Source organism: Zalophus californianus, chromosome 2 (assembly GCF_009762305.2).
Source record: "Zalophus californianus isolate mZalCal1 chromosome 2, mZalCal1.pri.v2, whole genome shotgun sequence".
Classification (NCBI taxonomy): domain Eukaryota; kingdom Metazoa; phylum Chordata; class Mammalia; order Carnivora; family Otariidae; genus Zalophus; species Zalophus californianus.
The window spans coordinates 58517297-58529230 of NC_045596.1; positions in this window are offsets into that span (position 1 = coordinate 58517297).

Here is an 11934-nt window from a genome sequence, read left to right on the forward strand (position 1 = left end):
CTCTAGGTAGAATTGACATCTTCACAATGTTTGTTCTTCCAATCCATGAGCATGGAACATTTTTCCATTTCTTTGTGTCTTCTTCAATTTCTTTCATGAGTATTTTATGGTTTTCTGAGTACAGATCCTTTGTCTCTTTGGTTAGATTTATTCCTAGGTATCTTATGGTTTTGGGTGCAATTGTAAATGGGATCGACTCCTTGATTTGTCTCTCTTCTGTCTTGTTGTTGGTGTATAGGAATGCCACTGATTTCATATCCTGCCACTTTACTGAATTCCTGTATGAGTTCTAGCGGTTTTGGGGTGGAGTCTTTTGGGTTTTCCACATACAGTACCATAGCATCTGCATAGAGTGAGAGTTTGACTTCCTCTTTGCTGATTTGGATGCCTTTGATTTCTTTTTGTTGTCTGATTGCTGTGGCTAGGACTTCTAATACTATGTTGAATAGCAGTGGTGAGAGTGGACATCCCTGCCGCGTTCCTGACCTTGGGGGAAAAGCTCTCAGCTTTTCCCCATTGAGAATGATATTCGCTGTAGGTTTTTCATAGATGGCTTTTATGATATTGAGGTATGTACCCTCTATCCCTATACTCTGAAGAGTTTTGATCAAGAAAGAATGCTGTACTTTGTTAAATGCTTTTTCTGCATCTATTGAGAGGACCATATGATTCTTGTTCTTTCCTTTGTTAATGTATTGTATCACGTTGATTGATTTGCGGATGTTGAACCAACCTTGCAGCCCAGGGGTAAATCCCACTTGGTCATGGTGAATAATCCTTTTAATGTACTGTTGGATCCTATTGGCTAGTATTTTGGTGAGAATTTTTGCATCCATGTTCATCAAGGATATTGGTCTGTAATTCTCCTTTTTGATGGGGTCTTTGTCTGGTTTTGGGATCAAGGTAATGGTGGCCTCATAAAATGAGTTTGGAAGTTTTCCTTCCATTTCTATTTTTTGGAACAGTTTCAGGAGAATAGGTATTAATTCTTCTTTAAATGTTTGGTAGAATTCCCCTGGGAAGGCATCTGGCCCTGGGCTTTTTTTGTTGGGAGATTTTTGATGACTGCTTCAATTTCCTTAGGGGTTATAGGTCTGTTCAAGTTTTCTATTTCTTCCTGGTTCAGTTTTGGTAGTTGATACATCTCTAGGAATGCACTCATTTCTTCCAGGTTATCTAATTTGCTGGCATAGAGTTGCTTATAATATGTTCTTATAATTGTATTTCTTGGGTGTTGGTTGTGATCTGTCCTCTTTCATTCATGATTTTGTTGATTTGGGTCATTTCTCTTTTCTTTTTGATAAGTCTGGCCAGGGGTTTGTCAATCTTGTTAATTCTTTCAAAGAACCAGCTCCTAGTTTCGTTGATCTGTTCTACTGTTCTTTTGGTTTCTATTTCATTGATTTCTTCTCTGATCTTTATGATTTCTCTTCTCCTGCTGGGTTTAGGCTTTATTTGCTGTTCTTTCTCCAGCTCCTTTAGGTGTAGGGTTAGGTTGTGTATTTGAGACCTTTCTTGTTTCTTGAGAAAGACTTGTATTGCTGTATACTTTCCTCTCAGGACTGCCTTTGCTGTATCCCAAAGATTTTGAAGAGTTGTGTGTTCATTTTCATTGGTTTCCATGAATTTTTTTTAATTCTTCTTTAATTTCCTGGTTGACCCATTCATTCTTTAGTAGGATGCTCTTTAGTCTCCATATATTTGAGTTCTTTCCGACTTTCCTCTTGTGATTGAGTTCTAGTTTCAAAGCATTGTGGTCTGAAAATATGCAGGGAATAATCCCAATTTTTTGGTACCGCTTGAGACCTGATTTGTGACCTAGGATGTGATCAATTCTGGAGAATGTTCCATGGGCACTAGAGAAGAATGTGTATTCCGTTGCTTTGGCATGGAATGTTCTGAATATGTCTTTGAAGTCCATTTGGTCCAGTGTGTCATTTAAAGTCTTTATTTCCTTGTTGATCTTTTGCTTAGATGATCTGTCCATTTCAGTTGGGGGGGGTGTTAAAGTCCCCCACTATTATTGTATTGTTGTCAATGTGTTTCTTTGCTTTTGTTATTAACTGCCTTATATAATTGGCTGCTCCCATGTTCGGGGCATAGATATTTACAATTGTTAGATCTTCTTGTTGGATAGACCCTTTAAGTAGGATATAATTTCCTTCTTCATCTCTTATTACAGTCTTTGTTTTAAACTCTAATTTGTCTGATATAAGGATTGCCACCCCAGCTTTCTTTTGGTGTCCATTAGCATGGTAAATGGTTTTCCACCCCCTCACTTTCAATCTGGGGGTGTCTTTGGGTCTAAAATGAGTCTCTTGCAGACAGCATATTGATGGGTCTTGTTTTTTAATCCAATCTGATAGCCTGTGTCTTTTGATTGGGGCATTTAGCCCATTTACATTCAGGGTAACTATTGAAAGGTATGAATTTAGTGCCATTGTATTGCCTGTAAGGTGACTGTTACTGTATATTGTCTGTGTTCCTTTCTGACTACGCTGCTTTTAGGCCCTCCCTTTGCTTGGAGGACCCCTTTCAATATTTCTTGGAGGGCTGGTTTTGTGTTCACAAATTCCTTTAGTTTTTGTTTGTCCTGGAAGCTTTTTATCTCTCCTTCTATTTTCAATGAGAGCCTAGCTGGATATAATATTCTTGGCTGCATATTTTTCTCGTGTAGTGCTCTGAAGATATCATGCCAGTCCTTTCTGGCCTGCTAGGTCTCTGTGGACAGGTCTGTTGCCAGTCTAATATTTCTACCTTTGTAGGTTACATATCTCTTCTCCCGAGCTGCTTTCAGGATTTTCTCTTTGTCTCTGAGACTTGTAAGTTTTACTATTAGATGTCGGGGTGTTGTCCTATTTTTATTGATTTTGAGAGGGGTTCTCTGTGCCTCCTGGATTTTGATGCCTGTTTCCTTCCTCACATTAGGGAAGTTCTCTGCTATTATTTGCTCCAATATACCTTCTTCCCCTCTCTCTCTTTCTTCTTCTTCTGGGATCCCAATTATTCTAATGTTGTTTCATCTTATCGTATTGCTTATCTCTCGAATTCTGCCCTCGTGATCCTGTAGTTGTTTCTCTCTTTTTCTCAGCCTCTTTATTTTCCATCATTTGGTCTTCTATATCGCTGATTCTCTCTTCTGCCTCATTTATCCTAGCAGTTAGTGCCCCCATTTTTTATTGCACCTCATTAATAGCCTTTTTGATTTCCACTTGGTTAGATTTTAGTTCTTTTATTTCTCCAGAAAGGGTTTCTCTAATAACTTCCACGCTTTTTTCAAGCCCAGCTAGTATCTTTAAAGTGATGATTCTGAACTCTAGGTCCGACATCGTACTAATGTCCATATTGAGTAGGTCCCTGGCTGATGGTACTAGTTCTTGTTCTTTTTGCTGAGGTGATTTTTTTCATCTTGTCATTTTGTCCGGAGGAGAATAGATGAATGAGAGAACAAAATGCTAACCGGTTAACAACGTCCCCAGCAAATATTCTCTATACAAATCAGAAAAGACCTGAAACTAGGGGAAAACAAAGGGAAAGAAAGAAAAAAGAAAGAGAGAGAAAAAAAGAAAAAGATAAAAACAAAAAAGAACAATACAAAAAAAACAGAATATGATCAAATATGATCAGGCTAGTGCACAGATCAGTGCCACACACTAGATTTTGGGTGTATTTTGGTCTGTTAGAAAAAAGTGCCTCCTAAAATTTTAAAGGAAGAAAGACTTATCTATGTACAAAATAAGGGTTGATACAATGAAGGGATGGAAGATGACTGTAAAGATGAAAATTATACAAGATTTGAGAAAAGGAATTGATAAGAAGTTGTTTGAAAAATGAAAGAAGACGGTTTAAAAAAAGAAGAAGAAGAAAAAAAAGGGAGAGGATGTGATCAGGCAGGAGACTAGAATAAAGCCATACACTAGTGATTTAGGGTATATTTTGATCTATTAGAAGAAACTGTATCTCAAAATTTTAAAGAGAGAACAACTTATATATATATGCCAAAAATAAGGGTAACTGCTATGAAGGGATAAAATATGACTCTAAAAATGAAAAATAAAAAATAAAAAATAAAAAAATCCCTTTTTTTAAAAAAAAAGGGATTGATAAGATGTTGGTTGAAAAGGGGAAAAAGAAAAATTAAAAGAAAAAGTTAAAAAAAAATTAACTTTGAAAAACTAATGAATCATGGTAAAAAAAGCTATGAATTCTATGTGCAGTATTCCCCTAGCGCTGGAGTTCTGCTGTTCTCCTTGATCGGTAAACTTGGTCTTGGCTGGCTGTTCGTGCTGATCTTCTGGGGGAGGGGCCTGTTGCCGTGGTTCCCAAATGTCTTTGCCGGAGGCGGAATTGCCCTGCCCTGGTTGGTCCGGGGTAAGCAAGCTGCTCTGGTTTGCTCTCAGGAGCTTTTGTTCCCTGCAAGCTCTGGTACAGCTTTGGAGGACCAGGGTGAAAATGGTGGCCTACCAATCTCCACCCGGAGGAGCTGAGAACTTGGGGCCCCACTCCTCAGTGCGCCCCCAGAGAAAAGCAGTCACTCCCGTGTCCCTGGTCTCCGGCCGCACTCCGTGCTCACCCAGCCTGTGACCGAGCATTTCTATCTCTGGCACCCGACCCCATGTGGAGTCTCCAAACCCAGCAGATCCCTGTGGTGCGCTCCCGTACCACTCCTCCCCGGGGAGGAAGGAGAGTCTCCCCAGCTCTGCCTCTTGTTGGGTCCCTGCTGGAGGACCAGTGGCCCGACTGGGTCACGGATCACAGTTTATGGCAACCCCGAGCTGAAAGCCCACGCCTCGGCTCTGTCTCTGCAGCCGGCTTCCCCGCTCCAATACCTGGGAGCTCTGCCACACTCAGGCACCCCCGGTTTTTCTGTGACCCCAAAGGTCCTGAGACCATACTGTCCCGTGAGGGTTCCACCCCCCGCTTAGCCACTGGAGCGACATCCCTCAGCGGAGCCGACTTCTAAAAGTTACGATTTTGTTGTCCGCGGCTCTATCACTTGCCAGAAGCAGCCGACGGAGCCCTTCCCCGCCGTCTGTCCTCCCGAATATCGCCTCGGATTCACTTCTCTGCACGTCCTACCTTCCAGTAAGTGGTCGCTTCTCTGTTCAGAGAGTTGTTGCTACTCTCTTCTTTGATGTCCTGTTGAGTTCTTAGGTGTTCAGAATGGTTTGATCCCTATTAACTGAATTCCTGAGACCAGACGAAATCCAGGTCTCCTACTCCTCCACCATCTTGCTCCGCCCCCTCCCAGTTTTTAGTTTAAAATCTAATTTGTCTGATATAAGAATTGTTACCTCAGCTTTCTTTTGAGGTCCATTGGCATGGAAGATGGATCTCCATCCCTTCACTTTCAGTCTGAATGTATCTTTAGGTTCAAAATGAGTCTCTCGTAGACAGCCTATGGATGGGTCCTGTCTTTTTATCCAATCTGCAACCCTGTGCCATTTTATGGGAGCATTTAGCATCAACCTTTTACGTTGAGAGTAATACTGAAAGATGTGAATTTATTGTCATCATGTTGCCCTTGAAATCCTTGTTTCTATAGATTTTCTCTGTAAATTTCTGTTCTATATCACTCTTGGGGTCTTTCTCCTTTTATAGAACCTCCCTTAATATTTCTTGCAGGGCCAGCTTAGTGGTCACATATTCTTTCAGTTTCTGCCAGTCTTGGAAGCTCTGCATCTCTCCACCCATTCTAAGTGACAGCCTTGCCAGATAAAATATTCTTGGCTGCATGTTCTTCTCGGTTAGTACCCTGAATATGTCTTGCCAGCCCTTTCTGGCTTGCCAGGTCTTTGTGGATAGGTCTGATTCTGATGTTCCTCCCTCTGCACGTAAGAAATCTCTTCCCTCCAACTGCCCTTAGGATGGTTTCCTTGGTTCTAAGATTTGCGAGTTTTACTATTACATGCCGGGGCATTGGCCTGTTTTCCTTGATCTTGGGAGGGGTCCTCTCTCTGCCTCTAAGACACGAATTTTTGTTTCATTCCCCAGATTAGGGAAGTTCTCAGCTACGATTTGCTCAAATATATCTTCTAGTCCTCTCTCTCTCTCTCTCCACCCCCTCAGGGATCCCAATAATTCTGACACTGGAACGTTTCATGTTGTCACTTATTTCTCTGATTCTGTTTTCATGGACTTTGAGTCGTTTCTCCCTGGCCTCCTCTTCTTCCTTCTTTTCTATCAATTGGTCTTCTACATCACTAATTCGTTCTTCTGCCTCACTTACCCTAGCTGTTAGATTATCTAGATTAGATTGGATCTCATTGATAGCATTTTTAAGTTCTGCCAGTTCAGCTTTCATTTCTGCCCTTAGAGACTATATTTTGCCATTAATTGATTTCTCCGTTCTAGCTATCGTCTTCACAACTGCTACCCCAAATTCCATCTCCGACATCTTGGTTATATCTGTATCCATTTGTAAATCTGTGGCAGAGGTCACAGTCTCTGAGTCTTTCCTATTTTGGGGGTTCCTCCTCCTAGTCATTCCATTGAGGGGTGGTTGAGGGAATGTACAGAATCCAAATTATTGACCACAACCCAAGCAAGATGCACCTGTTTTATAGGGACCTTAGGGTTGTTGGCCTCTTGTTCTCCCAGCCTGTCTTCTGGGGGAGGGGCCTGCCATGCTGTTACTCAGGCAACCCTGTTTGGGCAGAGTTGTCGTGCCCCCTGTGGTGGGGGATGTATTCAGTGCAAACCGGTTTTGGGGGGCTTTTGTTCTCTGGTGCCTTACCCTGATGGCTTTCCACATCTCTTCCAAGAGTCAGAGCAGAAGAGATTGTTTCCAACCCTCTGCCTCAGAGCAGAGAGATCGCAGTCTGTTCTTCAGTGAACTCTCCAGGCCACACTATCTCCATTTCTGTCCGTGCTGCTATAAACTGCAGCGTCCTGGGTTGTGTGCCCCTCAGCAGTAGTCCCAGTCCTTGCCTCCAGGTCAGGGCACGTCTCTGCCCTTTCTGTTTCTAAAACCGCTAGCCACCCCCAGTTCACACACTTGGCCTGCTGCTCTGGGTTTCAGTCTGAGGGGCTGCCCTAACATCCTTTCCCCGCCGCTACTGGTCTGCTAGTCTGTGCCCTGTCCCCAGAGCAGGAGACTTGTGCTCACAAGGGGTGCAGGATCCCCATGACTCCCTCCCCCTTCTTTTTATTTTTGGATATCTGCCTGTGGAATCACAGCTCCCTGCTTCATACCTTGAAGCCAACCGCCTCCGATATTCTGTTTTTAGAGATCCAAATATATCTTCTTACCTCTCAGGCTGATTTTGTGGGTGTTCAGAGTGGTCTGGTAGATATCCAGCTCAGTTCTGGGGGACTGGGTGAAATAGGGTCCCCTACTCCTCCGCCATCTTTTCCTCCTTTGCTAGGTCCCTCTTCTAATGGTCACACCGGGAAGAAGGAGAAACATAGGTGTGAGAAATTAATATATAAACATGAGAAACCACTGAGGAAGTTAAAGTCTCTTAAGATCTGGTGTGTGTAGCAGTCTAGGGCAGCTGGCTTCAAAGATGGTGGCTAGGTGATGGGGGGAGGGGTGGATTTTATTTATTTATTTATTTCTCACATTTTTATTTACATTCCAGTTAGTTAACATACAGCATAATATTAGTTTCAGGTGTAGAATTTAGTGACTGAACACTTCCATACAACACCTGGTGCTCATCACAACAAGTGCCCTCCTTAATCCCCATCACCTATTTCACCCCTCCCCCTACCCACCTCCCCTCTGGTGACCATCAGTTTGTTCTCTAGAGTTAAAACTCCTTCTCCCCACCCCCCATGTTCATTTGTTTTGTTTCTTAAATTCCACATATGAGGGAAACCATATGGTATTTTTCTTTCTCTGACTGACTTATTTCACTTAGCATTATACTCTTTAGCTCTATCCATGTCATTGCAGATGGCAAGATTTTATTCTTTTTTATGGTTGAGTAATATTTCATTATATACATACTCTCTCTCTCTCTCTCTCTCTATATATATATATCCATTGTGTGTGTGTGTGTGTGTGTTGTATACACACACACACACACACACACACACAACACACACCACAGCTTTTTCCATTCATCAGTCGATGGACATTTGGGCTTTTTCCATAATTGGCTATTGTTGATATTGCTGCTATAAACGTCAGGTTGTATGTACCCCTTCGAATCAGTATTCTGTATCCTTTAGGTAAATGCCCAGTAGTGCAATTGCTGGGTCGTAGTGTAGCTCTATTTTTAACTTTTTGAGGGACTTCCATATTGTTTTCCAGAGTGGCTGCACCAGTTTGCATTCCCACCAACAGTGTAAGAGGGTTTGGGGAGGGGATAGATTTTAACTTGTGCTCTTGTCTGTATGCTGAATTGCAAAGGAGACTGTCACTTGTCCCGTTGCCATAAATCAGAAGCAGTAGCCCAGATTGCCTGGTGTCCACAGCATAATATCAGGATAGGACTAAACTGTTGGGATGACAAATTATTGAAACTGGTGGATATAGACCAGCCTGAATTAACTCTTCCAACTCTTCCCTGCCAGTCCCCATTTCCCCAGCACTGGTGGGTTTCCATATAATGAATTTGTCTTCTCCCTGTGATGCTGCTTTCAAAGAGTTAAGAGAGATTCCAGAGAATTGCTTGATAGTATGGAATTAAATTGGTAAAGAGTAATAGTAAGATCTCTGGAAATCCCCAAATGCCCATGAACTAAATAATACACTTCTAAAGAACTCATGAATCAAAGGGAAAATAAAAAGGGCATTTAAAAATATTTTGAACTGAATGAAAATAAACAACATATCAGAATTTGTGGGATGCCAGTAAAACAGTGCTTAAAGGAAATTTATAGCACATATATTAGAAAAAAAGGAAGATCTCAAACTGTGAACCCAGCTTCCACCTTCAGAAACTAAAAAAAAAAGAAAAAAGAAAAAGAAAAAAAAGGAGCAAATTAAAACAAAGTAAGTTGAAAGTTGAAGAAAGGAAATAATAAAGATCAAAAGAGAAATCAACAAAATAGAAAACACACACACAAAAAAGAGATAAAGATAAATGAAACCTCATGCTGGTTCTTTGAGAAGATCAATAATATTGATAAACTTCTCACCAGATTTACCAAGGGAAACAAAAGAGAATAGATAAATTACCAATATTAGGAATGAGAGAGGAGACATCACCTTAGAAGTTAAAATGATAAGGGGCTAGTTTGAAAAATATTTTGCCAATAAATTCGACAACTTAGAGGAAATGGGCAAATGCCATTAACTACCAAACTAACAAAGCTCAGTCAAGAAAAACTAGATAATCTAATCATGGAACACTGCACCAAAAACTAATGATGTAATATATGGTGATTAACATAACAATAAAAAAATAAAAAAAAAAAAGAAAAACTAGATAATCTGCTTATTGCTCTATCTATTAAAGCAATGGAAATGTAGTTAAGGTTATCCCCACAAAGAAAACTTCAGGCTTCACTGGTGAGTTTTACTAAACATTTCAGGAAGAAATATTACTAATTCTACCCACTTCCAGAAAATTAAGAAAAGAATATTTTCCAATTCAATCCATGAGGCCAGCATTACCCTGATACCCTTTTTCTGTCATATGAGGATACCAGCAGAAGTCAGCAGTCTGCAGCCTGCAAGAGGCTCTCACCAGAACCCCAACCCACTGGTGCCGTGTTGCAGACCCCAGCCTCCAGAACTCTGAGAAATAAAATTCCGTTGTTTATAAGACACCCAGTTTATGATATTTCATTATAATAGTCCGAACTGACTTAGACATTCCTTCTACCCTAGTCTCCCTTTTCCTCTTTCTCATACAGATAACAGCTTTTCTTAATTCTTATTTTAATCATTCTGTTCTTTATTTTTAATATCTAAGCAAGTACGTATATAAATATATTCCTATGACACCATTCTATCTTTATTACATGAGACATTACATATTCCTTATATTGTTCTATACCTTGCCTTTTTCACTTAAAAACATAATCTTGGCGATCACTCCATATGATGCATAAGGTTTTTTCTTCAGTGTTTTTAAAAAATTTCATAGAATTTCTTTGTGTGTATATGCTATAGTTCACTAACTGACCTTCTATTGATGGGCATTTGAATTATTTCCAATCTTTTGCAATTACAAATAATGCCATGATGAATAACCTAGTGCTTCTGTCATTTAGAAATATTGGCAGTGTATTTTTAGGGTGGGCACCTACTAGAAAATTTGTTGGCTCAGGGGATAAATGCACATATTTTTAGATACCGCCAAATTCTCCTCTATAGATCTTTACCACCATTTTGCATTCCCACCAGCCATGGATGACAGGAACTACTTCCTTACTGTTTTATCCTCACAGAATGTTGCCAAATTTTTGGATTTTTGCCAATCATATAGGTAAAACATGCTGCTGTAGTGTTGTTTAGATGTGCATTTCTCTTATTTGGAGAATTTTTTTTAATGTTTAGAACCCATTAGTTTTTTTTCTTCTTATGTACTATTTGCTTAGATCATTTTACTATTTTTCTCTCAGATTGTTGGTCTTTTCTTTCTTTTTTTTTTAAAGATTTTATTTATTTATTTATTTATTTGAGAGAGAGAGCATGAGAGGGGGGAGGGTCAGAGGGAGAAGCAGACTCCCCGCCGAGCGGGGAGCCTGATGCGGGACTCGATCCCGGGACTCCAGGATCATGACCTGAGCCGAAGGCAGTCGCTCAACCAACTGAGCCACCCAGGCGCCCCTTGTTGGTCTTTTCTTGCCTCCTCAAATTTCCAGATCTCTTTGTATGGTATAGATCACAGTTATCTTTTGTTGTTTTTTTTCGCTTTGTTTTTGACTTTGCCTACAGTATTTTTCCATGTAAAGTCTTTAAATTTCTTTTTATGTAGTTGAACTTATTATTGTTTCTGGATTTTGCATCATAGGTACAAAAATGTTCCCACCTCACTTGTATTTCTTCTAGTACTTTTATGTTTGCTTGTTTTTCCTTTTTATGTCTGGATGTCTGATCTATTTGGAATTATCCTAGTGTATAGATAGCTATATGAAACTGTTGTATGTTTCTCTCTCTTGATTGCCCGTAATATACTTTGCCTTCTCTTTCTGTCTCTCTCTCTCTCTCTCTCCCTTTCTTTTGGTTTCCTTTGGTTCCTATTTGGTAGTGTGTTCACATTACCACTTTCTACATATAATGTAAACAATTTTAGATTCTACCCTATTTCCAAATATTATGTAGCAAATATTTCTCCTGCTATTAATATTCTTTATATTTATTAGTTATAAAGACCAATAGTAGCCCACAGAGTGACTATACCACAGTTTAGTGTACAGTATGGTGTTATGAACTGTGATGCTTTGATTCTAACTACATTTATTTGTTGGCATTCTTCTGTAGAGAAGAGCTTTTCCTTTCCCTACTTTTGTTTTAATTTTGGTTGGGTATAGATCCAAAAACTCTTTTTCAAAAACATAATGGGTTATAATGCATTCCTGTCATTATTTATGATGTCAAATTATCCCATTGGCTTTTACTTTTTTTGCATATGACCCCATCAATTTTTGAGCACTTCCTTAGTTTCTGGCACCATGTTCTCAGCTCATCTTCTATTTTTTATGTCCCATATCTGGAATTATTCATTTCTCTAAGAAGCTCAGGATCCTTATAGTAGAGAAGAGTGTTTAGAACCCAAAATGTGGGCATGAAATATGCTCCTTACTCCTTGGTTGCTATTGTTTTCAGGCCCTTTTACTGGCATAACTAAAAAAATTGACTTCCTTTTTATCATGCACTTCCAAATATTTCCATGTTTAGGATCATGTTCTTAGTGTAGATTCCCAGAATTTGAGTGATTGGCTCGAATAATATGAATATTTTCAAGATTATTGATCCTTAATATAAACTGGTTTTCCAAAAGTTTTGATTATATGAGACTTGTCTTACTATAC